We start from the raw sequence: 26,231 nt of genomic DNA on the forward strand, positions 1-26,231 counted from the left end.
GGAAGAAGAGGAGAGGGGAGAAGCAGTTTTGCATCGATTAAGCCTCTTATTTCAAGGATTACATTGCAAACAATTTTTTTTTTCTCATATTGAGTGTTTATGAGTCTTAGATTTTACCCGACACTTCAGACTAGTTATTCTGGTTTAAGTTCTGACTCCCAAATTCTGTGCTTTGACAGGGCTAAGTGTTGCAGAGCAAGGCAACCATGTCTCTTCCTTCAGCCTCAGTTTCCTCATCTGTGCTTTAGATGGAGAACTCGCCTAGGTTAACCCTCCCTGTGCTGACGTTCTGAGATTGGTTCTCTCGTCACACCAGCACAGGAAGGGCCGGGGCCCGCTCTAAACAGTGCCTGTGTCCTTGCTGGCTGCCACCGTTCATTCACTGACTCTTTATGGAGCATTTGCTGGGGGCCAGGCTAGGTTTGTGCTGACCACTGGCCACCAGGGCTCTTGAGTGTTCACCTGCTTGGCCTCAGGAAAGATCTGTCCTGAAATGGCCGGGCTGCCCCTCCCTTTTCCAGGGATAACAGAATCATTTGGAGCCTGTAAGGCCCAGCTCTGAGCTGCCCTCCCACAGCCCAGAATCACCCCCAGGCAGGGGGAGGCCCTCAGGGCTTTGTCTGAGAGGCCCCATGTGTGACCTGGGATTGAGCTGGGTGGGCTGTCTTGAAAGGCTGGGTGAGTGCCTTTGAAGTGGTTTGAAAGACAGTCAGGGAGCTTCTTTCCACAGGCCAAAGCGGCCCCCATCCCTGGCTCTAGCGTCATCAGGCATCAGAACTCAATATTGCCCTGGTGGCCCCCTAATGCAGACCCTGCTTATAGATGAGGCTCAGAGAGGGGACGTGATCGCCACAAAGCTACACATCTGGACCCAGGCTCTTAACAAGGCTCTGTGCAGGCGCGTAGGCTGCTCCTTTGTGTGAGGCCCTGGAGGTGGGATGGGGGGGGCAGGCACATCAGCCTTCCCTCCAGCGTGAGCTCTTTCCTCCCCTAGGGACTAAGCGCACATGCCCACCTCTACCTCCTGCGAAAAGCCTTCCAGGCTGACAAGCCTCCAGAACTGTTGCACACAGTCACTTATGTTGTTCACTGCACAAAGGCACCTGCTGAGAGAGAAACAAAGAGGGACTAAAATTTCATTCCCTTGCCAAGCCCTGTGTGATGCTGGGTGTGTGTGCAGGGGTGGAGGGGGTTGCTCCTCCGCGGGTTGCCCAGAGCATCTTTTCCTAATTTACACCGAGGTGGCATGTAGCTTTTCAGAGACCCAGGCCAGTGGAAGACCCATCAGCACCCTCAGAGCCTCGCTCCTCACGCCTGTCGAGGTGTATTCTCTGTCTGTGGCCCCGCTAGACTGTGAACTCCCGAGGGCAGTGAGAGTGACTCCTCCAGGCAGGGTGTCATGGCCAGGTCAGTACTGTGCGGGCCACAGAGGGCTCTCGTCCTGAGCGAGAGTTGTAAGAGCTGGGGGGGACTGTCCCCAAGGCTTGGGAAATGTTTGTTGGATGAATATATGATGGGTTAATGCCAAGGAGAGCAGTGAGGAGGGGCTGACCAGGGTAGAGGGCCTCTGGGAGATGGGAAGGGGCCCGCGGGGAGGCCTGCAGCTTGTGGAAGGGGTTGTGGGCTGTGAAAGCCCCAGTGGCAGAGTGAGGGGGAGACTGGACAAGTCACTGCGGTCAACTCTGGGTGGGAGGCCCCGAGAGCAGAGGCCAGAGACACACGTGACCTCACCCCGGCTGCATTCTGAGGGGCCAGGGCCGGGCAGGGCACGGTACGAGCAGTTGCCAAAGCCCCGGCTCCTCCCCAGCACACTGTCCTGGAGCCCCTCTCCAGCCTCATGGCTGGTCCAGCAGCTCCCCGACGACTCATCCTTGTCCCAGGGATCCTCAGTCTTGTGGGGCCAAGTCTTGTGCTACTGTGCCTGCAGGATGCGGGATGGCTCCCTGGAGTGCTGGGGTCCCCGGCTGGCTGAGGGGTGTCCTGCTCAGTCTAGGGTGCGTCTGGGAGAGCTTTCCTGGGGAGACATGAGCCGAGCTGAGTGACGTCTGGGAGTTTCCCAGGTACACGTGGTGTGTGGGGTGAGCCAGCCTGGCCCTGTTGCAGGTGTTGCAGGCTCAGTGTGTCTGGCATTTGCGCTCTGCGAGGATGGAGGGTGGCCTGTGCAGGAGAGGGGACCAGACAGCAGAGGCTCCTGGGCTGTATCCGTGGAGACTAAAGCAGGCTTGTTCCCCCATTTTTAAAGCTGGGCTGTTTGTTGGCTTCCTAGTGCTGCTTAACAACAGAAATTTGTTTTCACAATTCTGGAGGCTAGCCGTCCGAAATCAAGGTGACAGCAGGGCTGGACTCCCTCTGAGACTCTGGGTGGAATCCTTCCTGCCTCTGTGCAGCTTCTGGTGCCCTGCTAACCCCCACGGTCCTTGGGGTCCCCTGGCCTGAAGCTGCATCACTCCAGTCTCTGCCTCTGTCGCCACAGGGCTGTCTCCTCCCTGGGGTCTGTCCCCTCATCTCTTCTTCTAAGGACACCAGTCATGTTGGATTAGGACCCCTGCTCCAGCGTGATCTCGTCTGAACTAATTCCATCGGCAACAACCCTATGTCCAAATAGGGTCACATTCTGAGGCACTGAGGTCCTGGGGGTTAGGATTTTAACATATCTTTTAAGGGGACACAATTCAACCCATAACAATGTAAAATGTGTACAGAGGAAGAACCACCCTTTTCAGTTTACTTTTCTACCCATTTTGGCAAACGGAGACGAGTCGGGCAACTGCCACCACGATCAGCATACAGACCAATTCCGTCGCCCTCCACGATCCCCTGTGCCCTTCTTTAGTCAGCCCTCCCCTCCCCAAACCCTGCCATCACTCATCTCATCTCCATCCTTGAGTTCTGCTGTTTCCAGAACGTCATGCGAACGCTGCCTTGTGAGTCTGGCTTCTTTCACTCGGCGGAAGGCATTGGAGACCCGTCTGTGTTGTGCATCTCAGTGTTGCGTTCCTTTTTATTGCTGAGACTATTTCATTGCACGAATGTATCATGGTGTGTTTATTCATTCACCCCCTGTGGCACATTTGGGCTGTTTCCAGTTTGGGGCGATTACAAATACAGCTGCTGCAAACATTTGCGTAGAAGGTGTGGGTTTTTGCGCGGAAATCACACGGGCCAGCTTGCATCAGGCTGCTGTATGAAGAAGGGTATGGGGTTTGGGGAGGCAGCACATGCGGAGACGGGAAGGAGGCTGCTATATGGGCCCAGCCCCCCTACCCTCTACCTGCCCAGGGGAAGATGGCTGACTAGGCCCAGCGGGGCTGTCTGGACATGTGGACCTTGAGAGGTGGAACAGCACAACACAGTAGTTAGAAGGGCAGGCCCTGGAGCAGTCAGTCAAGGTTCATGTTCCACTCTCTGCCTCAGTTTCCTCATCTGTAAAACGGGGGTACTAATAGTTCCACATTCATAGAGCTGTTGTTGTGTTACATGAGTTAACACACAGAAGGAGCCTGAACAGAGTCTGACACATAGTAGGTGTTCAAGAAATGGGAACCATGTTCTGTGGTCTTCGGAAGGGCCCCCACTGCACACCGTCTTGTCCACTCCACTCGTCCCATGTCTGCCCTGACTTGCTGTAAGACCCTGAGCTGGCTCCTTGCCCTCTCTGACCACTGCTTCCTGCATTCACGCGGTTAAGGCGGCACCGAGCCCCCCTGTGTGCCAGGCTCTGTACGGAGCAGCCTGTGGCAGCCCGCACACAGTCGGCGCTTCATTAAGACATGGCTGTGTGACCTGCTCATGACACTGTTGGGGGGACGGGTGAGTGGCTCTCAGGACACAGGTTTTGGGGGCTGGCAGAGGCTCCCCTGCAGCTGCCACATGTATCATCTGCCCTGATACACTCTCTGTCTCCGACAGGAGCTAACCCGAGTGGCGGCCCCGCAGCCTCAGCAGCTACAGGGCGGTGTCAGGGACGCCTGGCCTGGGCTCCGTGGCCAGAGGTGTGCTGGGTCCTAGTTCAGGTGCCACAGCAGCTCCCAGGGTCTGAAGGAACCCGCGCCATGACCAGCAAGTCCAGGTTGGCTGTGATTGGACTAACAAAGGGACATTTATAATGGTCAATCCTCACTATTCACAGGTTCTGTATTTGCAAATTAGCCTATTTGCTAAAACTTATTCATAACCCCAAATCATAGTGCTTTGGAAGTCATTTACGGACATGCATAGAGTGATAAAAAATCTGAATTTTCTGACACACACCACCTGGAGCCGCATAAGATGCACTGGCCTTCTTGCGTCCATTCTCATATTTTGAACAAGTGTCCTTGTTGTGGTCTCTTACTTGTTTTGAATTTTTACGCTATGTTTTGATGACTTCGCTGTTTAAAATGTCCCCCAAGCATAGTGCCACAGTGCCGTCTGGTGTTCCCAACGGCAAGAAGGTCGTGATGAGGCTCACAGAGAAACGATGGGTGTTACAAAAGCTTTGCTCAGGCACGCGTTACAGTGCTGTTGGCTGTGAGTTCAGTAGTGATGAATCAGTGACATTAAATAAGGGGTCTTTAAACAGAAAACAAGATATATCTTGATCAACTGATGAAAATGTTGTGACCAGTGGTGCAGAAAAACCTACCCCTGTGTTTCCCGAGAAGCAATGGTTCCATTTCCGCTAAGTCTTCACGCAGCTTTGTAGAACATCACAACCACAGATACTGAGAATGGACTGTATCTACATCGTGTAGATAAATTGGCCCTGAATCTCTCCACGGCACTGTCTGCACGTCCACTGTCAGCAGTTCATTCCTCTGGATTAAGAAGTGCCTGACTTATGTAAGGTCTATTTTTAAAATGCACAAGTCTTTGGGATAAGCCATCCCTTCTGTCCCTTGGTCCTCACTCCCTCCAGTGAAGTTCAAGACTTGGAAAGGACAGTTTCCAAGGAGGGGAGTGGTCAGTGGTACTATGTCACATTCTGTGATTCTCACAGAAGAGTCTTTGTAGGGAGCGGCATATCGATCAAGGCATAAAAATCGGGGATTCTTGGCCTTCATAGATTTGGTACTAATAATTTCAGTGATTATGGCTTAGGGTTTCCTTCAGGCCACTTTGCTAAGAGCTGTTTCTCAATGAATTGTCACAGCCCCGTGAGACTGGGTTGCAGTGCCCAATTTACAGGCCAGGAAACTGAGGCACAGCGGGTGACTCAATGGAAGCTCTCAGCAAGTGGCAGAGCCCAGACCCGAATCCAAGTTTGCCCAAGTCCAGAACCTCTGTCCGTAGCCCCGGAACTCCCTGCCTCCCTGTGTTGCATCCCACGATTCCAGGACCCTGCTGCCTCCTCGAGATCCAGGTGTGCCTAGATCCTGGGAGGATGCTACTGGAACGCCCCCAGCCTCCTGAGACCCTACATGATGGAAAAGGTGAAGAACCTCAGGGGTGCAGAAAGGGATGCCTGGCCCCACCATCCACATCCAGTCTCTCCCAGGTCATTCACTGGCGAAGTCCCACCCCACAGCCCCTGTCCTTGGAGCCGCCCGGAGGCACTTTCACTGGGGTATGATGGAGTATGCCCGTCCTGCCTCAGCACTGCTCCTTACTCTCTCCCCAACTCAGTGCCTCGCAGAGGCCCCTAAAGTTACTGAGCCAGTGGCCTTGGCCTCCTCCAGCCTCCCACTCTTGAAGACTCACCACCACTAACTTCCCTTATGCTGAGGTACGAGGGACTGGGCACCCTGTGAAGTCTGACTGGGGCAGGGGGGTGTGGATGGTCACAGGAAGCAAAACTCTAAACAAGCTGCAGCCCTGAGGGTGGGATTTCAGGCAGGAGTCAGCACCCACTTTGGTGAGGCAGGGGCTGCCAAGAAGCATCAGGACTGGTGAGCCTGGGTTGTACACATGACCCAGAAGAGGAAATGTGGTCACAACAACTGTGAGGTGGGTTGCAGGGTGACTCAGTGTCACCAGGGAGTGAAGGGATGTGGTGCTGCAGTAGTTTCCTGCAAGGTGCAGGCCGGGGTCCGGTGTCCACAGCCTGCGTCCTCGGGGTGCGGGCAGTGCCCGTGGTGGGGGCAGCTTTCGGGGGTCAGCATCATCCCAGAGCCCTGAGCTGGCCCTGGGCCTGATCCCAGTTCTAGGTGAGACATGTCAAAGCACATGCCTCTCGGTCTGTGGTCATGTTTCACCCTTCTGGCAAGCCTGTGAAATAGTGGGAGGAGTACCCTTTTGCTTATTTCACTACTTAGAACAGAGGCTAAGAGAGGGAGGGAGGCTTGCCCAAGGACACACAGCAAGCCTGTAGCAGAGGCTGGAATAGACCTCAGCTCCCTTTGCAGGCCAAAGCATTTTCTGCACCACTCAGAACTGTCCAGCATGAAGAGTGGCCACAGCGACCGCTGACTGAGCCGTTGTTAAGCTCCAGGTGCAGTTATCCATGTTGTCCTCACCACAGCCTTGTGGGGTCTGTGCAGTTCCCAGTCTTGTTTTACAGACCTTGAAAGGCCAGTCTCAGAGTGGAATTCAGTCAGGCCCCAGACACTAAGGGCGAGGGAAAGAGAAATGCCAGCAGAGGTCCAGCAGGAGGGGCCTGAGCAAGGGCGTGGGGGGGCCCTCGTCTCCCCTTCTGGGCTGAATCCTGTCCTCCATGGGGCTGCTGCCGCCTCCTCTCGCCTCCCCCTCCTCAGCCCCAGTGTCAGGCCGGGCTGGGGAGGGCTGTGATCTCCTTCCTGTTTCCCCCAGATGATGGGGAACCGCTGAGTAAGCAGCAGGCAGGGCCAGAGACCAGGGTCACGGTGGGACTCGTGGGCTGCCACGTGGTGTGGGCGCTCCTGGAAAGAGGGAGGCCGGCAGGGGCAAAGGAAGCGCCTCCCCTGAGCCATCCGGGCCTCCTGTTTCCCAGCCTGGTCCATCCTGGGAGGAGAAGGCAGCAGAAGGAAGGTGGACAAGGATTCTGGGAGCTCTGTAGGGGCCAGCCTGGGGAGGCCTGGGCTGGCATCCGTGTGCAAAAGGGGCCTGAACCTGCTGTCAGCCTCATGGGGCAGCTCTGGAAAGAAGGGGGCCTTAAACACTGGAACAGATAACCAAGAGCACAACCTCCTTTCCCAAAGAATTTTCCAAATAGAGTAATGGCTAATGATAATAACACTCAACATACATATAGTTTTCCTTTTTATCTTCTTTGTTTTTTTCTTATCAAAAGCGAATCCCATACCTAGGACATGAATTCACACACGCACTGAAATGGTGAAAATGATAGAAAAGTCTAGACCCACATTGTCCAATACAGTAGCCACAAGCCACATGTAGCATTTTTACAAATTAAATTAATTAAAATGAGGTCACGATCACATTAGTCGCATTGAAAACATTCCATAGCCACAGGCAGCTAATGGTGACCATGCCGGGTTGTGCAGACGTAGGACATCTCCATCACAGCACGTAGTTCTTTTGGGCAGGTCTAAACTGCTAAACAAGCAGGTGTAAGCAAGCAGGAAACCCTGCTTGTTGAAAAATAAGTTTTGGAATCAGTTTGGTTCCTTTGGACCTGTTCTATGTGTTTATGCATGTCTGGGTATCCACCTTGCCCATACGCAATTCCATCTGATCTGCCCTGCTACTTGGCCGTATGAGCACAAGAATGATATTTCCCATTTTTTTCCAGAAGAGGAAACTGAGGCTCAGAGAAGGTAAATGGGCCACAAGTAAGGGGAGGGCTGGAACAGATTTGTTCCCTAGGGACAGAGGCTCCTCCCTTGGTGTGTCCAGGGTGAATGGGGTGCAGCCAGCAGGGGCTGTGGTGATCATCTCAAATTCCTGCACATTCCACTCTACTGGATGTTAGGGAGAGACCCAGACAAGCAAACTGATCTTTCAGGAAGACTTCCTATTTCCCCTGAAAGGTTTGCCCATTATTTTCTGATTTTCATAGTAATATACACTCAGTGTAGAATTTTGGAATGTGCAAAAAAAGTGTAAAGAAGGAGAGAGAAATCACTTAATCTCAGGATTAACAACCACAACTGCACCAGTTTACACTCCTGCGGACAGAGCAGGAGCATTCCGGTTCCTCCAAATCCCCAGTCGTGGGTCACGTAGGTCTGCCGCATGATAACCATTCTCATGGGCCTTGTAGTTCTAATTCCAGATTCCCTGATTCCTCATGCTGTTGAGAATCTTTTCAGATGCTGCTTGGCCACCGCCTCTTTGTGAAGTGCCAGCTGAAGCCTCTTGCCCATTTTTCTATTGGTTTTTGTTTGTCTTGTCTTTTCCTTATCAATATGTATAAGTTATGTATATAATTTGGCTCTAAGCCCTTTGTTGGTTCTGTATGTTACAGATACCTTCTCCTACTCAAGGCTTAATTTTCACTCTCTTACTGGTGTCTTATTGAACAGAAAGTCTTTGTTTTAATGCAATCGAATGTAACAGTTTATCTAAAGTTGGCATGTGTGTGTGTATTGTTTAAGAAGTCTCTCTCTTCCAACAGATTATGAAGGTATTCTTTATTTTCTTCTAGAAGTTTTTTTGTTTTGCTTTTTACATGTAAGTCAGAACAGAGTCCTCCTGGAACTGATTTTTGTATAAGCTGTGAAGAAGGGGTCATGTTCCTTTTTTTTTTCCCATGTGAATACCCAGTTGTCTCAGCACATTTTGTTGCAAAGACTGTTCTTCCCTCAACGTTCTAGTGTGACCATACATACATCAAGTGACTGTGTGTGGGGTCTATTTCTGGACTACTCTAGTCCACTGACCTACATGTTTGTCCCTGCACCAGTACCATGCCTTCTTAACCACTGTAGCATCATCATAATTCTTGAGATCCAGCAGACCAAATCCTACCCGCATCTTCACGTGTGTCTTGGATGTTCTTGTCCCTTTGCATCACATATACCTTTTCACAGAACACCTTTGGGGTTCCAGTTAGGATTGTACTAGTTCTTTTTTGTTGTTGTTGAAGTATAGTCAGTTACAATGTGTCAATTTCTGGTGTACAGCACAATGTCCCAGTCATGCATAGACATACATATGTTCACTTTCATATACTTTTTCATTAAAGGTAATTACAAGACATCAAATGTAGTTCCCTGTGCTATACAGAAGAAATCTGTTTTTTATCTGTTTTTATATATAGTGGTTAACATTTGCAAATCTCAAACTCCCAAATTTATCCCTTCCCACCCCTTTTCCTCAGTAACCATAAGATTGTTCACTGTGCCTGTGAGTCTGTTTCTTTTGTAGGTGAGTTCATTGGTGTCCTCTTTTTTTCTTTTCTTGTTTTAAGAATTCCACATATGAGTGATATCGTATGGCATTTTTCTTTCTCTTTCTGGCCTACTTCACTTAGAATGATGATCTCCAGGTCCATCCATGTTTCTTGCTGCAAATGGCATTATTTTATTCTTTTTTATCATTGAGTAGTATTCCATTGTATAAATACACCATAATTTCTTTATCCAGTCATCTGTTGATGGACATCTAGGTTGCTTCCATGTTTTGGCTATTGTTTATAGTGCTGCTATGAACATTGGGTAGGATTGCACTGATTCTTTCGTCAGTTTGTGCAGAATTTATACCTTGAGAGTATTAAGTCTTCTGCGTCATGGACAAGATCTACCCTCCATCTTTCTATATTGTATGTTTGTAATGCTTAATATTTAATTATACATGGTGTGTAGGAATCCATAGGATTTGGCAGAGTGGTTAAGAACATGGACTGTAGACTCAGAGATGGCCAGGGTTCAAATCCTAGCCCTGCCACTTATTCATTCTGTAGCCTTAGTGAATTGCTTAACTTCTCTGTGTCTCAGTTTCCCCCTCCATAAAATGGGAATGATAACCAGAGTTATCTTGTAGGGTTGTTTGAAAGGATTAACTTAGTTAATATATGCAAAGCAGTTAGAGCAATGCCTGGCACACAAAAGTCTCTGGAAACATTATTAACTTATTTTTGAGTAGGTTACACATTCACAGGATTCAAAGTAAAAATATATTTTAAAAAAAGACATACAGTGAAAAGATCTTCCTACCTTTGTCCTCAGTGTGCCCATTCCCATCCCTGCCCGATTACTTACTAGTTTCTTGTGTTTTCTTTCAGAGTACTTTATACAAATACAAATAATTATTCTTTTTGTTTGTTTGTTTCAAACACGCACAGTCTACATACTGTTCTGTACTTTGCTTTTGTCACTTAACCACATATCCTGGAAGCCTTTCCATGTCAGTACATAGAGATCTTCCTCACTCTTTTTTTTTTTTAACAGTTGCATAGTATTTACAGTTGCACAGTGTTCACTGATTTACCTGTCCATTTACCTGCCCCTTTATGATGGACATTTAGATTGTTTCCAGTCTTTTCTCCGTTACAGACAGTGCTCCAATGAATCCAATGAGTATCTCTGTTCACACACTCATGAGAGTTAAGGGCAACTTACCTCTAGCTTTACAGGTGTATTATCCCAGTGTTTCTATTAGGTTGAATATCTAAAATTTCTGTCTTTGTAGGTCAAAATTGGTTGAATGTTGCCAATTTTATATAGTACTAATATTTCCTTAACCGGGAGAGGGTATAGCTCAGCGATAGAATGCGTGCCTAGAATGCACAAGATCCTGGGTTCAATCCCCAGTACCTCCATTAAAAAATAAGTTAATTAATAAAACACCTAATTAACCCCCCCAAATAATAAATTAACTAATTTTTAAAAATTTGTATTGAGCACCGTTTCCATGCTGGGCCTGGACACACCGTAGTAGATGTCATGGACACTGGAACAGAGTTTGGAGAGGGGAAGAGATGGGTCTGTGACAAGCAGGGTCGTTCACCATTTGATTGTTTCCAGTGTTTGATGACTGTAAGTCACTTTGCAGTGAACATCTTTATCTGTTAGGTTTTATTTGCATTTTAAAAATAACGCTTTGAGACGGATTCTAGGAGGGGCATGACCTACACTCTGCAGTCTTCACCAAAACAAGAAAGCAGAGCTGAGTAGGTCTTCTTGTACAGAACTTAGCTCAGTTCCACATGTGAAATCCCCTCAAGGAGAACTTTTTTTAAGTTACAAATTGTTTGATTTATTTTTCAAATAGGTGGTGTAGTCACACGGTTCAAATCTAAAAGTTACAAAAGGATGTACAGTGAAGTGTCCCTCTCCCATCCCTGTCTGTCAGTCTGCCAACCCTCCCCCTCAGGGGGACATTGCTTTATCACCCTCCCCTGTCTCCTTGAGAGATGGCCTCAGCACATCTCAACATACGTGTATCACAAAGATACATGGGCCTGCCCATTGCTCTTGGTGACCTGGGTTCTTGTGTCCCCGCGGCCTCCAGTTCAGTCTCAGCCAGGAAATTGGTCCCCCAAATCTTGTCTCCTCCAGTAACTATCTCCAGGTTCAGTGAAGTTTCCAAGGATTTTGGAGGATGGGGGAAGGGAGGGAATGTCCGTGCCCTTTCCCTGTAGATGACTATGAGTGTAAGTATTATGATGATAATTCTAGAAAGGTGCTGTCCATTGTAGATGCTCTATAAGCACTTACTGGATGAATGAATGGATGAGAATAATGTCACTGAAAGTTTGCTATATGCCGGGCACTATCCTGAATTGTGACAATTCCATAAGATAGTAATGCTTATATTTCCCATTTTAATCATGAGGAAATTGAGGCAAAGAGAGGTTTAGTCACTTGCCAAGGCCATCAAGCTGAGACTCTAGAGCAGGCTGTCTGGTTCCTGAGGCCTTGGTCAACAGATTGCTCAAGGCTTAATTACACACAGCACTGGGGACAGAGTGGGTTCCATCTTCTATGAACTGGGTCCTGATGGGAGTGGACAGTTCTAGCCTAGGACTGGCCCTGGGGGAGGGGAGTCAGCAGGTTGAGCAGGCTGAGTCAGGTTAGGTTGGGTTCAAGGTACTGGATGGAATAGGGAAAGGGGCTGGGAGCTGGGAGCCAAAGAAGGTTATAGAGGGAGGGTGGAGGAACTCCATCCCAGTTCCCAGGAGGTTATGGTCATCCAAGGCTCTCGGGCACAGAGCGACCAAGGCTAGAGGCCAGGCAGAAGCAAGCCGTGAGCCAACAATCAGAGCATCTGACAAATGGGGTCTGGGAGCAGCCACCAGAAGGGCCTCAGCGCTGAAGCCAGGTGCCTCCTGTGTTCTTCACCTGGGTTCCAGCGGGTGGACAGTGGAGACCCAGCAGGCAGCCTGGAAGGCAGGGCTGGGAGCTGGGCAATGCCTGACACACACCAAGCAGCAGAAAGCCTGCAGTGCACAGGTGTGGAAAGTTTGAAGGCCTTTGACTGGCTAGACCCCTTGATGTGGGCTGTGATGTGCGAATTGAGACAGCCAGACCTGCTCTCAGCACTTCCGGGCTCCGGAAGACCTGCTTAAGCTGACTTCCCCTCTGGGAGGCTATGGGCACGGGCCCACCCAGCCCCATCCCGGCTTTCCTGGGGCTGACCCACCAAGGGTCTGGTCTTAAGCTGCACCCACCTCGTCTTGGAAGGCCTTTTGGTCTCTGGGTGAGGAGACACTCAAGAGCTTTCTCACAACAGGATTCCAAGCACTGTCCTTGGAGCTGCAGGCGTCTTTGGGAACCTGCCAGGGCTGCATGCAGTTCCTTGGCCCGTGGAACTGGGCTGGAGGCACTTGCACATAATACATGTGAGAGATGCTGATTCTGAAACCGGCTGCTCTTCTATCTCCATGTGACCTCTGTGGTCAGCTGGGAGCTGCATTTTTGGTCCTGTGTCCACCAAAGGCTGGGCCAGAGGTGGAACCAGGCGGCAGCTGTAGCTCAGCTTCCACGTGTCCAGGAAAAAGCGTTTGGCGGAGAGGAAGCCCCAGAGAAGCTGGCCTGGCTGCCTGCCTTCTCTCAGGCTGTCTGCTGGGGCAGAGCCAGCCTGGCTTGGAAGAGAGCCTCCGTGTGGCACTGGGCCAAGGGTCAGCTGAGTCACGGAATCATGGAATGCATAGTGCTGAAAGGAACCTTAGTCCTAGGACTCGTCCATGCTCAGACAATGCATAGCCTATTACAGAGCCCGTGGCAGACATCACTAGGAGATCCCAGGTCTCTTTCTCTGCCCAGCCTTTAGCATAGCAGTCCAGGCAGCTGCTGCCCATCAACTAGGGTTCACAGGGAAGTCCAACTGGCTTGCTATTCCAGATCTGGTCCCATCTTCTCATTTTACTTAGCTCAGTGACATTTCCTTTATAGCATACCCATTGCCGTGATGAATACAGCCTTTGCATGTCACTACTCATCTCATAAACTCATGTTATGTTGCTTTGTGTCCACAATGCGATCCTGACCTCAGAATCTAAAAAAAACTTCTCATAGTTCCCCAAGATTGTTGTATATGTAGCTGCAGAAAAACTGATGCTGTCTTAGGTCGTGTTAATAGGAGTAGAGTATCTAGATTGTGGAAGGTGATGGTCACGCTCCTTTCTGAGCTGCTTAGGTGATGGGGAATCATTTCCCTGCTTGAGACTCTACATTTCAGAGGTACAAAGACAGAAGGATACTCAGCAGACTCAGAAGAATACAAACAATGTGATGAGGGAGCTCAAAACCACTCCATAACTTATGGCCAATTGATTTTCAACCAGGAGGCAAAGAAAATTCAATGGGGAAAGAATAGTCTTTTCAACAAATGGTGCTGGAACATCAGGATATCCAAATGCAAAAAAAGGAGGTTGAACCCTACCCTACACCATACACAGAAATTAATTCAAAATGGAACAAAGACCTAAATGTAAAAGGTGAAACTATTAAACTCTAAGAAGAAAGTAAGGATAAATCTTCATCATCTTGAATTAGGAAATGGTTTCTTAGATATGACACCAAAAGTACAACCAACAAAAGAGGAAATAGATAAATTGGACTTTACCAAAGTTAAATACTTTTATGTTTCAGAGGACGTCTTCACCTTTTCATCAAAAAAATTAAAAGACAATCCACACAATAGGAGAAAATATTTGCAAATCTTACACCTCATAAGGCACTTGTATCTAGAATATATAAACAACTTACAATTTAATAATAAAAAAATAATCTAATTCTAAAACAGGCAAAGAATCTGAATAAGCATTTTTCTAGAAAATATATATGAGGTTAATAATTAAAAGATTCTCAACATAGACATATATTGGAGAAATGCAAATCGAAACCACAATGAGATATTCACTAAACTTATTGTGGTAATCATCTCATGATGTATGTAAGTCACATCATTATGCTGTACACCTTAAACCAGTATAGTGTTGTATATCAGTTATATCTCAAAAAAACTTGGGGAAAAAAACTACAACGGTCCTACTTTATACCCACTAGGATGGTGACAATTACAAATATGGAGAATGTGGAAAAATTGGTACCTTCCTCCAGTGGGATTGCAAACTGACAGCCATTTTGGAGAACAGCCTGGCAGTTCCTCACATGCTAAATATAGAGCTACAATACCACCCAACATTTCCATTCTTAGGTAAATAGAGAATTGAAATTTCAAGAGAATTGAGAATAATGTCTATACAAAAACTTGTACATGAATATCAGCAGCATTATTCATAATGACCAAAAAGTGGGAACAACCCAAATGTCCATCAACTGATGGACAAGTAAAATGTGGTGTATCCATCCTGGAAGATTATTTGGCAATAAAAAGAAGCGAAGCACAGATGCAGTCTGTGAGCTGTGATAGCAGGGGTGTACCTTAAAAACAAGATGCCAAGTGAAAGAAACCAAACACAAAGGACCACATCTTGTGTGATTCCATATATATAAAATACCCGGAAGTCAAGTCTATAAGGACAGAAAGTAGATTAGTGGTGGCCATTGGCTGGGACATTGGGAGGAAATGGGTCGTGATGGCTAATGAGGACAGGGTTCCTTGTTGGGGTAGTGAAAATGCTCTAAAATTGATTGTAGTGATAGCTGCATAATTGTGATCATGCTAAAAACCACTGAATTGTAAGCCTTAAACTGTTATTAAAAAGCAAACCACTCTGTATGCAAATTCATAGAGACAATGTATGTATAATACTCAGCTCAGTGTCAGCCACAGGGAAATAGCTGGTAAATGTTACCTCTGGGTAGCCGTGTGGAAGAGTGGGGCTTCAAACTGGAGAAGAGGTGACCCTGTGCAGGAGTTAGGGAGTTGGGGTGGTGACGAGATGTGCCAGCTATAGTTGAAGGGCTGTGTTGGGGTGGGGTGTCCATATAAAGCTTAGATAAGGCAAGAAGAAGAAAAACTTCAGAAGAACAGATTTCATCTCAATAGAAATCGAAAATTGCCTCTCAGAATGGATTGCCCAGTGAAGTAGTGAGCCCTTGGTCGTTAGAGGTCTTCAAACAGATACAGCTAAGAATTGGGATAGTTCAGAGAGGACTCCAGTGTCTGGAACATCTGAGGTGGAGGACAGCCTTTTACGGTGTGCTGCAGCTGATAGGCTCACAAAGGCCTGTTGTCAAATATTCAGGAGTTTTAAGCTGGTTATTAAGCCATTCATAGCTTGTTATCAGCAATGGTGAGAGTGTTTACAACCATGGCAATCAGTCCTACAAATCAGGACTTTTTGTTTTGTCCTAGACATGTACTTTACTGGAATATCACTGATCCAAAACAACTGCTCCAACAGGTCTTTTGGTGTGCTTGTTACCCAGTGGAACTTGGATCTGCTTGCCTGTGTGCAGCAAAGCCAATCTACTGACACCAGGTTGTAGTGAAGGAAAGTACAGTGTTTATTGCAGGCATCAAGCAAAGAAAATGGGCAGCCTGTGCTCAAAAGACCCAAATTCCCCTGTGGCTTTCAGGGAAGGGTTTTTAAAGGCAACATTTCGGTTGAGGGTTGCAGCTCATGGACTTTCTTCTGATTGGTTGGGTGATGAGATAACATGGTGATGTTTTGGGAATCTTAATCATCAACCTTATGGCTCCTGCCAGTCTGGGGACTATAATGTGCTTGCAGTCAGCATGTAGTTATCATCCTTCACCTGGGTGGGAGAGTCAGTTTTTGCAGAACAACTCAAAAATATGCATCAGACAACATAATGTGTATGTGTAGTTGAACTGTAATAATTCTACCTAATAAAACTGAAAAAGAAAACAAAATGCATCAGATTGTTATATATATCCCTTGAGGAGGACCTGGGACTCTGTTTTGTCACTGAACTATTGTTTAAGCTACCTTTACTTTTCTTGCTTGACTGCTTTCCCTTTGTTTCTGCATTCCTTTACTTCCCTAATTAGTAACTGCTCTTTGGAACTCAGGGAAGGACTAGGAGACTAATGCACTTTTCTATAAACAAGAGATGGGGGACAAGGCAGGGCTCTTGTATCTGGGAAGGCCCCACAGTGTCCTACTCAATTTCAATCCCCCCTTTTCTTTGATACACTTCAATCCTGAGGGAAACAGGGATAAAGCAAGAAAGGGAAACAAGTTTTGGATAGAGAGGTTAATCATAAACCAAGTTGGTTTTGAGGGGCTTGGTTTTGGGCTTCCCTACCCCCAAAGTTCCCAGGTCCTCCTCCCTCATTAGAGGTAACTCCTTCCCTGCTCTGCCCCAGGGTCTAAAGAGTGGTGGCTTCCTCCATGAAGTGCCTTGAGCTCTCCATCTTGGAGTTACCACTTAATTGTCAGCTGTGGCTGGATTCTTTCCTTACACTGTTCCATTTGATCCTCACATGACCTTTGAGGTAGGTGGTGTCAATGAAAAATTAATCAATAGTTGATCTAGAAAGAAGTGGAAAATTTTATTTGAGCCAACCTGAGCATTATAACCCAGGGACAGTCTTTCAGAAATCTCTAAAGGTCAAAGCACAGGTATATAAGTTTTGGAGACAAAGGGCTATACTCATATGATGTATTATTGACAGTTTACACAATCCAGATCTACACTACAAGGCGAGTCATGGGTCACATGAGATTAAGAAGGAAGGTTATCTCCTAAGGAGTTGTGACCCTTGATGAGATTGAGAAGGAATGTTATCTCCTAAGGTCTGGTTAATGCAGATGCATAACACACTCTTAAGGGAAGGGAGGGGGCCCAAACTGGCAAAGAAAATTTTTACATTTAAATTTTCTTGTCTTGCCACCAACTACGAATTCTCTTTCTTCGGTGGCTTAGTCTCCCTGTTTAGAAGGAGGACACTGAGCCCAGGATGGGTGAGGGGCTCACCTTTGTTCATCACACCAGGGCCCCAGGAGGAGTTCTCCCAGCCCCAGATGCCTGCCGCCCCATCCCGCTGGCATCTTCATCTGCAGTCAGAACTCCAAGGTGTCACTCCCTCTGGCATCAGCTGCTGCTCCTTGGCCCAAGTCTTGTGGGTGCCACACTGGAGAGAAACAGCCCCAGTGGCCTCTGGCTTCCGCTCTGATGACCTTGTGGCAGCTGTCAGAGGATTTTCCTAAAAGTCCCCTGGGGCCTGATACTTTGGATGGACTCATCTTGATTACCTTTCAATGTGGGCCATCAGGCTCCAGAACTGACTTTTAAATGCCAAGAAAAAAATAGCAGGGGCCACCCCAGGGGAAATTGCACTGGCAGAAGGAATAGGCTTAGGGTTCGGAGACCCCCCACTCTTTATCGCCTGGTCATGTCAGGTGCTCTGGGAACTTGGGAGAAGGTGTGTGCACGTGGGCTTTTTGTTTTGTTTTGTTTCTTAATTAAATATTTTAAGGGTAGAGAAATCTAGAGAAAAACCTAGCAGTGCCCTAGGTACCCCAAATTCAGCTTTGTTAAATCTTATCTTTTTACCATATTTGCTTCAGATGTTTTAAAAATAAATAAATCCTGACAGAACTGGCTGAAGCCTCCTTCACACGGCTTCCTGATCGCAGTTGCTTCCAACCCTTGTAGAGCTCACCATTTTCCTGAATTTGGGGCGCATGGCTGTCTGCAGACAAGGCACAGGGCTGTTGTGTACATTTTAACACTTTATAGAAATGTTTTTTCATTACTTTCATAATTGGCTTATTTCACTCAACATTGGGTTTTTGGTTTGTTTGCTCTTAAAACTTGTTAGCTTTTTCGTTTGTCGTGATTTCAGGCTCCCAGAGAAGCTACAAGGCTGGTACAGTGAATTCCCAGTTTGGGGATTTGGCCGTGTAGCTGTTGGTTCCTAGCTTTCGGCAGCTGTGTGATCGTCCAGGGTGGACGAATCACAGCTTATTTATCATCGGTGGTTCCCATTTCCTCTCGCTGTAAATGCTTCTGCAGTGGCAGCTTTATCAATTGTCTTCTTATACCTGTGCGTGTCCTAGGAGTGGGGCTGCTGGGGCCCCGGCTACAGCACCCACTTCTCTTTTAGATTTTGACGATCGTTTTCAGAGCAGGTGCAACTGCTTTCATTCTCACGGGGCACTTTACCCCCTTGGTGCTCCGGTGGCTTTTAGGGGGCTGTCACCTATCTCAGGCCATTTCTCATGTTGCTGGTGTTCATAGGAGAAACAGGGCATGATCACATATGTGGTTACCCCAGCTGGAATAACGACCTGTCACATGCCAGATGCTGCTTGATGTACATTACATTTGGCAGGTATTCCCAGATCCATTGCACAGATGAGAAAACTGAGGCCCATAGAGGTTAAATACCTTGCTCTGGGTCACACAGCCAGGATGTGGCAGGGATTGGGACTGAGGCTGTATGAGTCCTAATTCTTCATCTTTGAGCTATGCAGAGTGAGCTAAATGACTGCCAAGTCTCTAATTGTGTTTGTAGTCAGAGGTGTCCCCTGAGAGACTGATGCCTCTCCCTGCAGCATCCCCGCTTCCTCCCACATGCCTGTCCCTGTTGTCTGGTCCTTCCCTCTCTGTGCAGAGGGAGTCATTTCATTGAGGAGCAGTCTTCATGGAGGAGAAGGGAAAGGATGGGACGTGGGGGCAGCAACGAGTGAGTGTCCCCCCTCACCCTGGGGGCTGGTTCTTGGGGCTTCCAGGGTCAGAGACAGGGAAAACTCCTCTCCGGGACTCTGGACAGTCCTGTCCCAGCTTGAGAAATAGGGGCCATTTCAAAAGAGAGGAAGGCTTTGGGCTTCCAGAAGCTCAGGGTGGGCACTGGAGGCCCACCAGCAATCCACTTACAGCTCTTAGAGGTTTACTCGTCTTGGGCACTCCAGAGATGATCATCACACACGGAGCGTCCTCTCCGTGCCTGCCAGCCTCATCTCATTTACTCCCGACACAAACCCTCTCAGCTGATTATACTTCCCATTTTACAGAAGAGGAACCTGGAGGTCAGCGTGCTAGGCATCTAAGCCCCTCAGTGAGTCAGTGCAGAGCTGGGATACCTGATGGGCTCAGGAGCTCCCCCCTGCATGCATTTAGGTAACAAGCAAATATGTTTTCATGTATTTATTTAAGATGATTTTTAATCATGTAAGTAATGCATAAGTAGCATTAAAATTTGAAATGCCTTCCTGCATTTCTCAGAAATAACCGTCTTTAATGATGGCTTACGTAGCCTTCAGGAAATTGTTTCTATGTATATTTCTATTTATATGTCTTGATGTGTGTTTGTGCATATTCCAAATAGGATAACAAACATAATTAAACACTCTTTGCCAGGTACTGCAAGGATACATATACAGGGGAAATTTTTAGAATTTCTCCAGGAACTACAATAGTGTAGAGGTTAGCAACACAGACTCTGGATCCAGATTGTTCAGGTTTGAATTCCAGCTCTGCCACTTCAGCTGTGTGACCTTGAGTGAGCTATTTAACCTCTCTGTGCCTCAGTGTCCTCATCTTTACATGGAACTATCAGGTACAGGGTAGGTGTATTCGTTTCCTAGGGCTGAACTTTGCAGCTAAAAACAATAGAAATGTATTTTCTCACAGTACTGGAGGCCAAAGGCTCAAGATCAAGGCATCAGCAGAGTTGGTTCCATCTGGAGGCTGAGAGAGCATGTTCCAGGTCTCTCTCCTAGCTTCCCATGGTGGTCATCAGTCCTTGGTGTTCTTGGCTTGGGGCATCATAACTTGACTCTCTTCCTCCGCCTTCACATGGCCTTCTTATGTCTCTCCATGTCTCCATAAGGACACCTCTCACTGAATTTACGGCCCACCCTAAATCCAGGATGATGTCATCCTTAACTTAATTACACCTAAAAAGATCCTTTTTCCAAGTAAGGTCACGTTCACAGGTGCCAAGTGTTAGGATTTGGACATGTCTCTTTGGAGACACGATGCAAACCACTAGAGTAGGTGTGAGGATGACTAAGTTAACGGAATGTGCCCACACAGTGGACACTGTGTGGTGCGGGCTACTTACGGATGAACAGACAAGTTGCTGCCCTGACTGGAGTTACCAGGCCCCTCCCACCCCACCCCTCCATGTTGTCTGTGTCCTTATGCACCTTGTACACAGTGATGAGGCCATCCGTAACACCGCTGGCACTATGCCTGGAACCTGGCCTCTTTATCCCCATAGACTCCCTTAGTCTTGAAGCTAGGGGCCCCGCCTGCATGAGGTCAGGATCGTGGGTGGGATGGGGACGGCCTTTTCCTGGTCCTCTCCTTCCATCCCACACTCCCCCCGGGTTCCAGCCAAGTCTGCACAAGGGGGGCTCAGTTCTCCTTACAATGAGGCAGCATTGGAACTTCTGAGCCTTTTCCCAGGGCCCACGCAGCAGCCCAAAGCCAGCGCCCTTGTGAACTGGGAACATTTGGTGCCTTCTTCCAAACAGGCAGCATCCAGCCAGGGCCCCACACCCCAAGCGGACCCTACATCCAGTCACCCCCTGGGGTGGCCTCTCCAGCCCAGAGCAGAGCTTTCCCCTCCTTCTCACACAGGTTTGACAGGCCCATTACCGGATGCAGGTACCACGCCAGGGAGCATGGCCACGCCACGCCACGTCACTCCTTCCTTTGGGGAGCTGGTGAGAAAGTCCTCAGATAAGCCAGGATGCCGAGTCCAGGCCCAGGGCGCGGGTTTCCGGTGTCTGGCCACACTGCATCTGGGTAGGGCAGCCTGGGTGTCCACGGACAGCTCGCCCTGAGAATCAGAAGGCCATTAGGACCACTGATTAGATTTAATTGCTCTATGCCCCATGAGCAAGCAGAAGGAAAACTAGTAATGAAATGATTGCTCTTTCTGGTGGAATTGCTTTAAAGTTTCTGAGCTCATCATTTTGTGCCAATAGTGCCATTAATTACCTGGGGCCCCTGGGGCTGCCTTTGCAGGGACCTCGGCTGGAGCTTGGCTGGTGAGAGGGAGGACGTGGGTGTTGGGGTGACCGGCCGTGCTAGTGGATGACATATCTGAGGCTGTGTGGGCTCAGTGACAGTCCTGGCAGCTAGAGCTGGTGTGGCCACGCTGGTTAGTAACAGTAATCATGGCAGTGAAACAGCCTGACGTGGTGCCGCCTCAAGCCATTTGCACCTCTGCCACCGTCCTTGAGCCCAGCAGTCCAGCCCAGAGCTCCAGCATTAGCACCGGCACGTAATAGTCGCAGGTGGGCACCCAGGGAGCTCAGGTGACCCGAGGCCCAATGTCAGCAAGGACTCAGGGATTGGGGGACAACTGCCTGGCCCCATTCCCTTCTTTGGCCTGGTCAGAGCAAGTGCCCAGGTCACTGTCCCTTCAGGGCTCTGCTGCTCTGGTGACCTGATACAAGGCTCCAACCTCCGCCAGCCTCAGCTGCATCTTCTCTAACTTCTAGATCTTGCTGTGGCCTTTGACACTTATAGGCTCCTCTCCAAGCCTCAGATCCTGCTAAGTCACCACCTCGGGGGCCCTGAGCAAGCCCTTGTTACTTCCACACTGGCCCACTTGGAGGGAAAGGAGAACCCAGAAAGACTTGGACAATTCCTGGAAAGTAACATCTTGAGAGCCTTTGGCCTCCTGAGTGGTCTAGTCTGAGCAGCCAAGATAAGCCTCTGCAGGACTCACCTCTGGAAGGTTTCTGGAATTACCCCAGGTCTTGTGTGTCTTTCCACCATTATTAGCTGAGCTCAAGATGGAAGAGGCATCCTCCAAGTTATTTGTTTCCTGTGCTCCCCACAAAACGACTTCTTTACTCACGTCATCCAGCCATGTGGTTCTCAGGCACTTGAACTTGTGGGTAACCTCTGGGGCCTGATGTTGTCTTGGGTACAAGATGAGTGCAACACACAAATGTGTGCCCCAGTCTAACCCCATGTGCTGAGTCCTAAAATGAGGGCCGCAGAGCGGAAGAACGGTACTAGCTTCAACTAGCGGGGTGAAGAGGCAGAAACGGTAGCTAACGTTTACTGAAGGATATGCACCGTGCCAAGTTCTTGACGGATGTCCCACTGAACTTTCACAATAACCCTGTGGGGTAAGGACTATTGTTGTTTTTCTACAGGTGAATAAACTGAAGCCCAGGGAGGTAAAGTAACTGGCCAGAGATCACACAGCCAGGATTCAAACCTAGGGCTTGTGGTACATCAGGCAGGCTTCTTCTGATAGGGCCTTAAAGAATAGAGAACTTTATCCCCAACAGTTACCATAAAAAAAATACTAAACATACAGAGGCGTTGAAAGAATTTTGCAGTATCTATATGCCACTGACTCACCCTTAATGTTTTTGTTTATTTGCTTTCTTACGCATCTATCTATTCCTCTATCCGTCCATGAATCCACCTTACTTTTTCTTATGCATTTCAAAGAAAGTTCTGGATAACCCCCAATATGTTAGCATGCATATCATTAACTAGAGTTCGGTATTTATTTTTAGTTCTTTTTTATTGTTTTGGCGTAAAATTTACATATGATGAAATGTAAACACACATATCCAAGTGTACCATCTGAACGTCACATAAATAGCTTCATACAGTATGAATTTTTTTGCGTCTGCCTCCTTTTACTCAGCACAGTGTTTTTGAGGTCAATCCATGGGATTGTATGTATCAGTGGTTCCTCTTTATTGCTGACTGTTATTTCACTGTGTGATATACCACCATCTGTTTGTCCTTCTCTTATCGATAGACGTCTGGACCAGTTTGGGGCTATTATGAATAGAGCTGATACGAGCATTTAAGTACAGGTCTTTTTGTGGATATACTCTTTCAATTCTCTTGGGTGCATACCTGGGAGTGGAATGGCTCAGACACAGGGTAGTTGTACATGCAGCTTTATGAAAAAAACAAACAAACTGCCTTTTTCCAAATGGTTGGACCAATTTACATTATCACCAGTAAAACCTGAGAGTTCTGGTTACTCCGCATCCTTGCCTACATGAGATGTTATCAGCCTATTCAATTTTCCGTTCTGGTGGTTGTATCGTGGTATCTCGTTGTGGTTTTAATTTGCATTTCCCTAATGACTAATGATGCTGAGCACTTTTCACCTGCTTCTTGGCCAGCTGTATGTCTTCTTCTTTGAGGCATCTTCAAATCTTTTGCCCCTTTTCAAAATGAATTTGGTTGTTCTCTGTTAGATGTATGCTTTGCAAATATTTTCTCCCAGCCTGTGATTTGAGTCTTTATTTTCTTCATGAGGTGTTTTCATGGACACAGGTTTAAATTTCGATATGTCTACTTTATCCATCTTTTCTTTAACCGTTCTTGCTTTCTATGTCTGGTCCAATAGAATTTTGCCTACTCGTTGGAGAGAAGGTTGGGAGGAAATAATGGAGAATCTGAAGGAACTGTAGGGAGAGCAGCTAGAGCAGGCGTGTCAGGTGGGCAAGCACGGGTTCTGCTGGGGTGATGGACCTCTGTAGGGGAGGCTGTGGGGGGAGGGTGTTCAGAAAGGGAATACAGTATTAGGGACTGACTGAATTCTTTAGGCAGTGGGAGCCATTGAAGGTTTTAGATTAGGGAAGGGACACGATCACAAGAGGAGAGATGGTACAGTTCCCGCGGTGCTGGAGCCTAGGGCAGTTTCTAGTTGGTCACCCTGAAAGCAGCAGGATGAAGGTGGGACTGCCAGGGGGCTGAGGGAGCAAAATACGTTCATCTCTGTGGATCCTTAAAGACTCTCCGTCGGCCCAGCGGCCACACCCAGGCCCCACCAGGTCTTAATGGGCCTGTGTCTTCCTGCCGAGGAAACCCAGGGGCTGGTGTGGGCAAGCTGCCAGCTGGGAGCCCAGGGAAGGTGTTTATATACGAGGATTTAGAGCCAACTCTTCCAGTGGCTCCAGAAGCCTTACAGGGACTCCCACTGCACCCCCCTCTATCTCACCTCCTCTTCCATCACTGTCCTGGCTCCTGCCACCCCCAGGCTTCCTCGTGGTTCCTCCTGCATCAGGCGACTCAAGGCCTGCTGCTCCAGGCCTTTGCTGCCCTTGTGTCTGGAATCCCTTCCCTAGCTGTCTGCATCCAGATGTTTACTCAAAGTCATCTTTTCAATGAGGGCTTCTTTGGCCCCAGCCCTTTGCCTGCCTGGCCGGCACCCAGCACCACCTAACATCCCAGGACACCCTTTCACCTTGTCTGTGGCCTGACTCCTCTCCCTGGAGATGAGGGGTTTTTCTTTCTTTTTCTTTTCTTTTCTTTTCTTTTTTTTTTTTTTTTACTGTTTTGTTCTCTGCTCTAAGCCAATGCCTAATATAACATCTGGTGCTTGCAGGCCCTCAGAAAATATTCATAGTATGAGTGAATTCGAGGCAAACTTCCTCATTTCTTCCAAAGCCCATTTGATTGCAGTTGGCTCTAAGAGAGAAAATGGGGACCCTTGTCCCAAAAGCCTAGGTCCTACCTAGGCCACTCAGAAAATGAAGGAATCTCAGGTCACCCCTCCCCCATTGTATAGATGCAGAAACTGAGACCCTAAGAGGGAACGGACTTGCCAATGGACTTAACTAAACTAACTGAGCCTAGTTAGTGGCAGAGAGGAAATAGGAGCCAATTGCTCACACTCCAGCTGCTGTTAGAGTCCCAGTTGGCCTCTTGGGGAGGCCCCGGGCCAAGCGAGAAGGCTTAAGGATGGTTATAAAGGCTTTTGGTGCCAGAAGATATTTTTGTGTTTCCAAGTGAGGTTGGAGAAAACTAACAGGCCCAGAATGCTTCTCTTCTGGGTAATTCTTGCCTCTGCTGTTTTTACTGCTTCCCCAGAGGAGATGCTGGGCCACACTTCAGGGCCTGGGAAGAGGTCACATCAGTATCAGCTGGGCCGCCCTGACTTTAAACTCCAAATGAGACCCAATTCCACAGCCTGTGGACGTCTGTGGGGCTGCCCTGCTGCATCCCAGTCCCATGATGCCTGCAGTTCCACCTGGTGACCTGGAACACTCTTCTGTGTGGACCCAGAAGGGAAATTCTCAAGAACCCATAGCACATGCAGCATCCGGGAGAGGGAGGGCTTCTCAGAGGGCCTAGGAGTGGGGACGTCAGAGGAGGGAACTTTTAGCAAAGTGATGTCGCCGTATCTCTCATCACCACACATGTTCCTAGTCTGGTTTCACTGCTGGACCTGTTTCATCCCACACTTCTCAGTCTCCCCACCACCTAGAGAACCTCCAGGACCATGCCTCTCCCCTTCAGGAAATGCTCCCTCATCAGGACTTCTGGGTCCTGCTGCCCTCTGACTCCAGCAAGTGGTTCCACTTTTCTGTGCCTTTAACGGAGCTCATCCTCCCCCCAGGAGGCTCCTTACAGCAAACGCCAGCCTGATCTCTGGTGCCCCTGGGTGCAACATCACAGGGACACAGGGCAAAAGAGAGGGACCAGCCACATCTTCCTGGCTTTATAACTACCTCTTCTGTCTCATTAAGGTTTTCACTCCTGAAGATACCCTGAGACATACCATTCCTCAGGTGGAAGGCAAACAGACCACATAGCCCACCAGACTCAGGATTTGAGGCACCAAGATGCTGTTCCTCCTTTTCTGGAATCAAAACTCACCTGCCAGTGTGTGTAGGAGGTCAAGTGGAGTGAGCATGTTCGGGAGAGTCTGGAATCTCTTAAACTGGACCTCTACTTTGTCTTGTGATTTTCTGCCTTTCCCTGGGGACCCTGACCTGTTACATCCTCATCTTGGGGAACAGGGAGTGTAGACTGGGAGGGGCAGAAGGGAGCCTTCTGGAAATGTCTGCATCAGCACATCTAATAGAAATACAATGTAAGCCACATGTATAGTTTTAAATTTTCTAGTAGCCACACTAAAAAAGTAAAAAGAAATAGGTGAAATTAATTTTAATAATGTTTTATTTATCTCAGTATATAAAAAAATTATCACTTCAATACATAGTGTAAAATATTATTAATGAACTATTTTATGGTCCTTTTCTTCATACCAAGTCTTTGAAATCGTGTTTGTATTTTACACTTACAGCACGTCTCAGGTCAGAC

General features: G+C 48.1%; 1 protein-coding gene across 3 annotated transcripts in view; it reads left to right on the plus strand.

Annotated features, from left to right (window-relative positions):
* RIN3 (Ras and Rab interactor 3) overlaps nucleotides 1-26,231 on the plus strand; it is a 104,552-nt gene that overhangs the window by 9,941 nt on the left and 68,380 nt on the right. The window lies entirely within an intron of this gene.

The sequence above is a fragment of the Camelus ferus genome, chromosome 6 (assembly GCF_009834535.1).
Source record: "Camelus ferus isolate YT-003-E chromosome 6, BCGSAC_Cfer_1.0, whole genome shotgun sequence".
Classification (NCBI taxonomy): Eukaryota; Metazoa; Chordata; class Mammalia; order Artiodactyla; family Camelidae; genus Camelus; species Camelus ferus.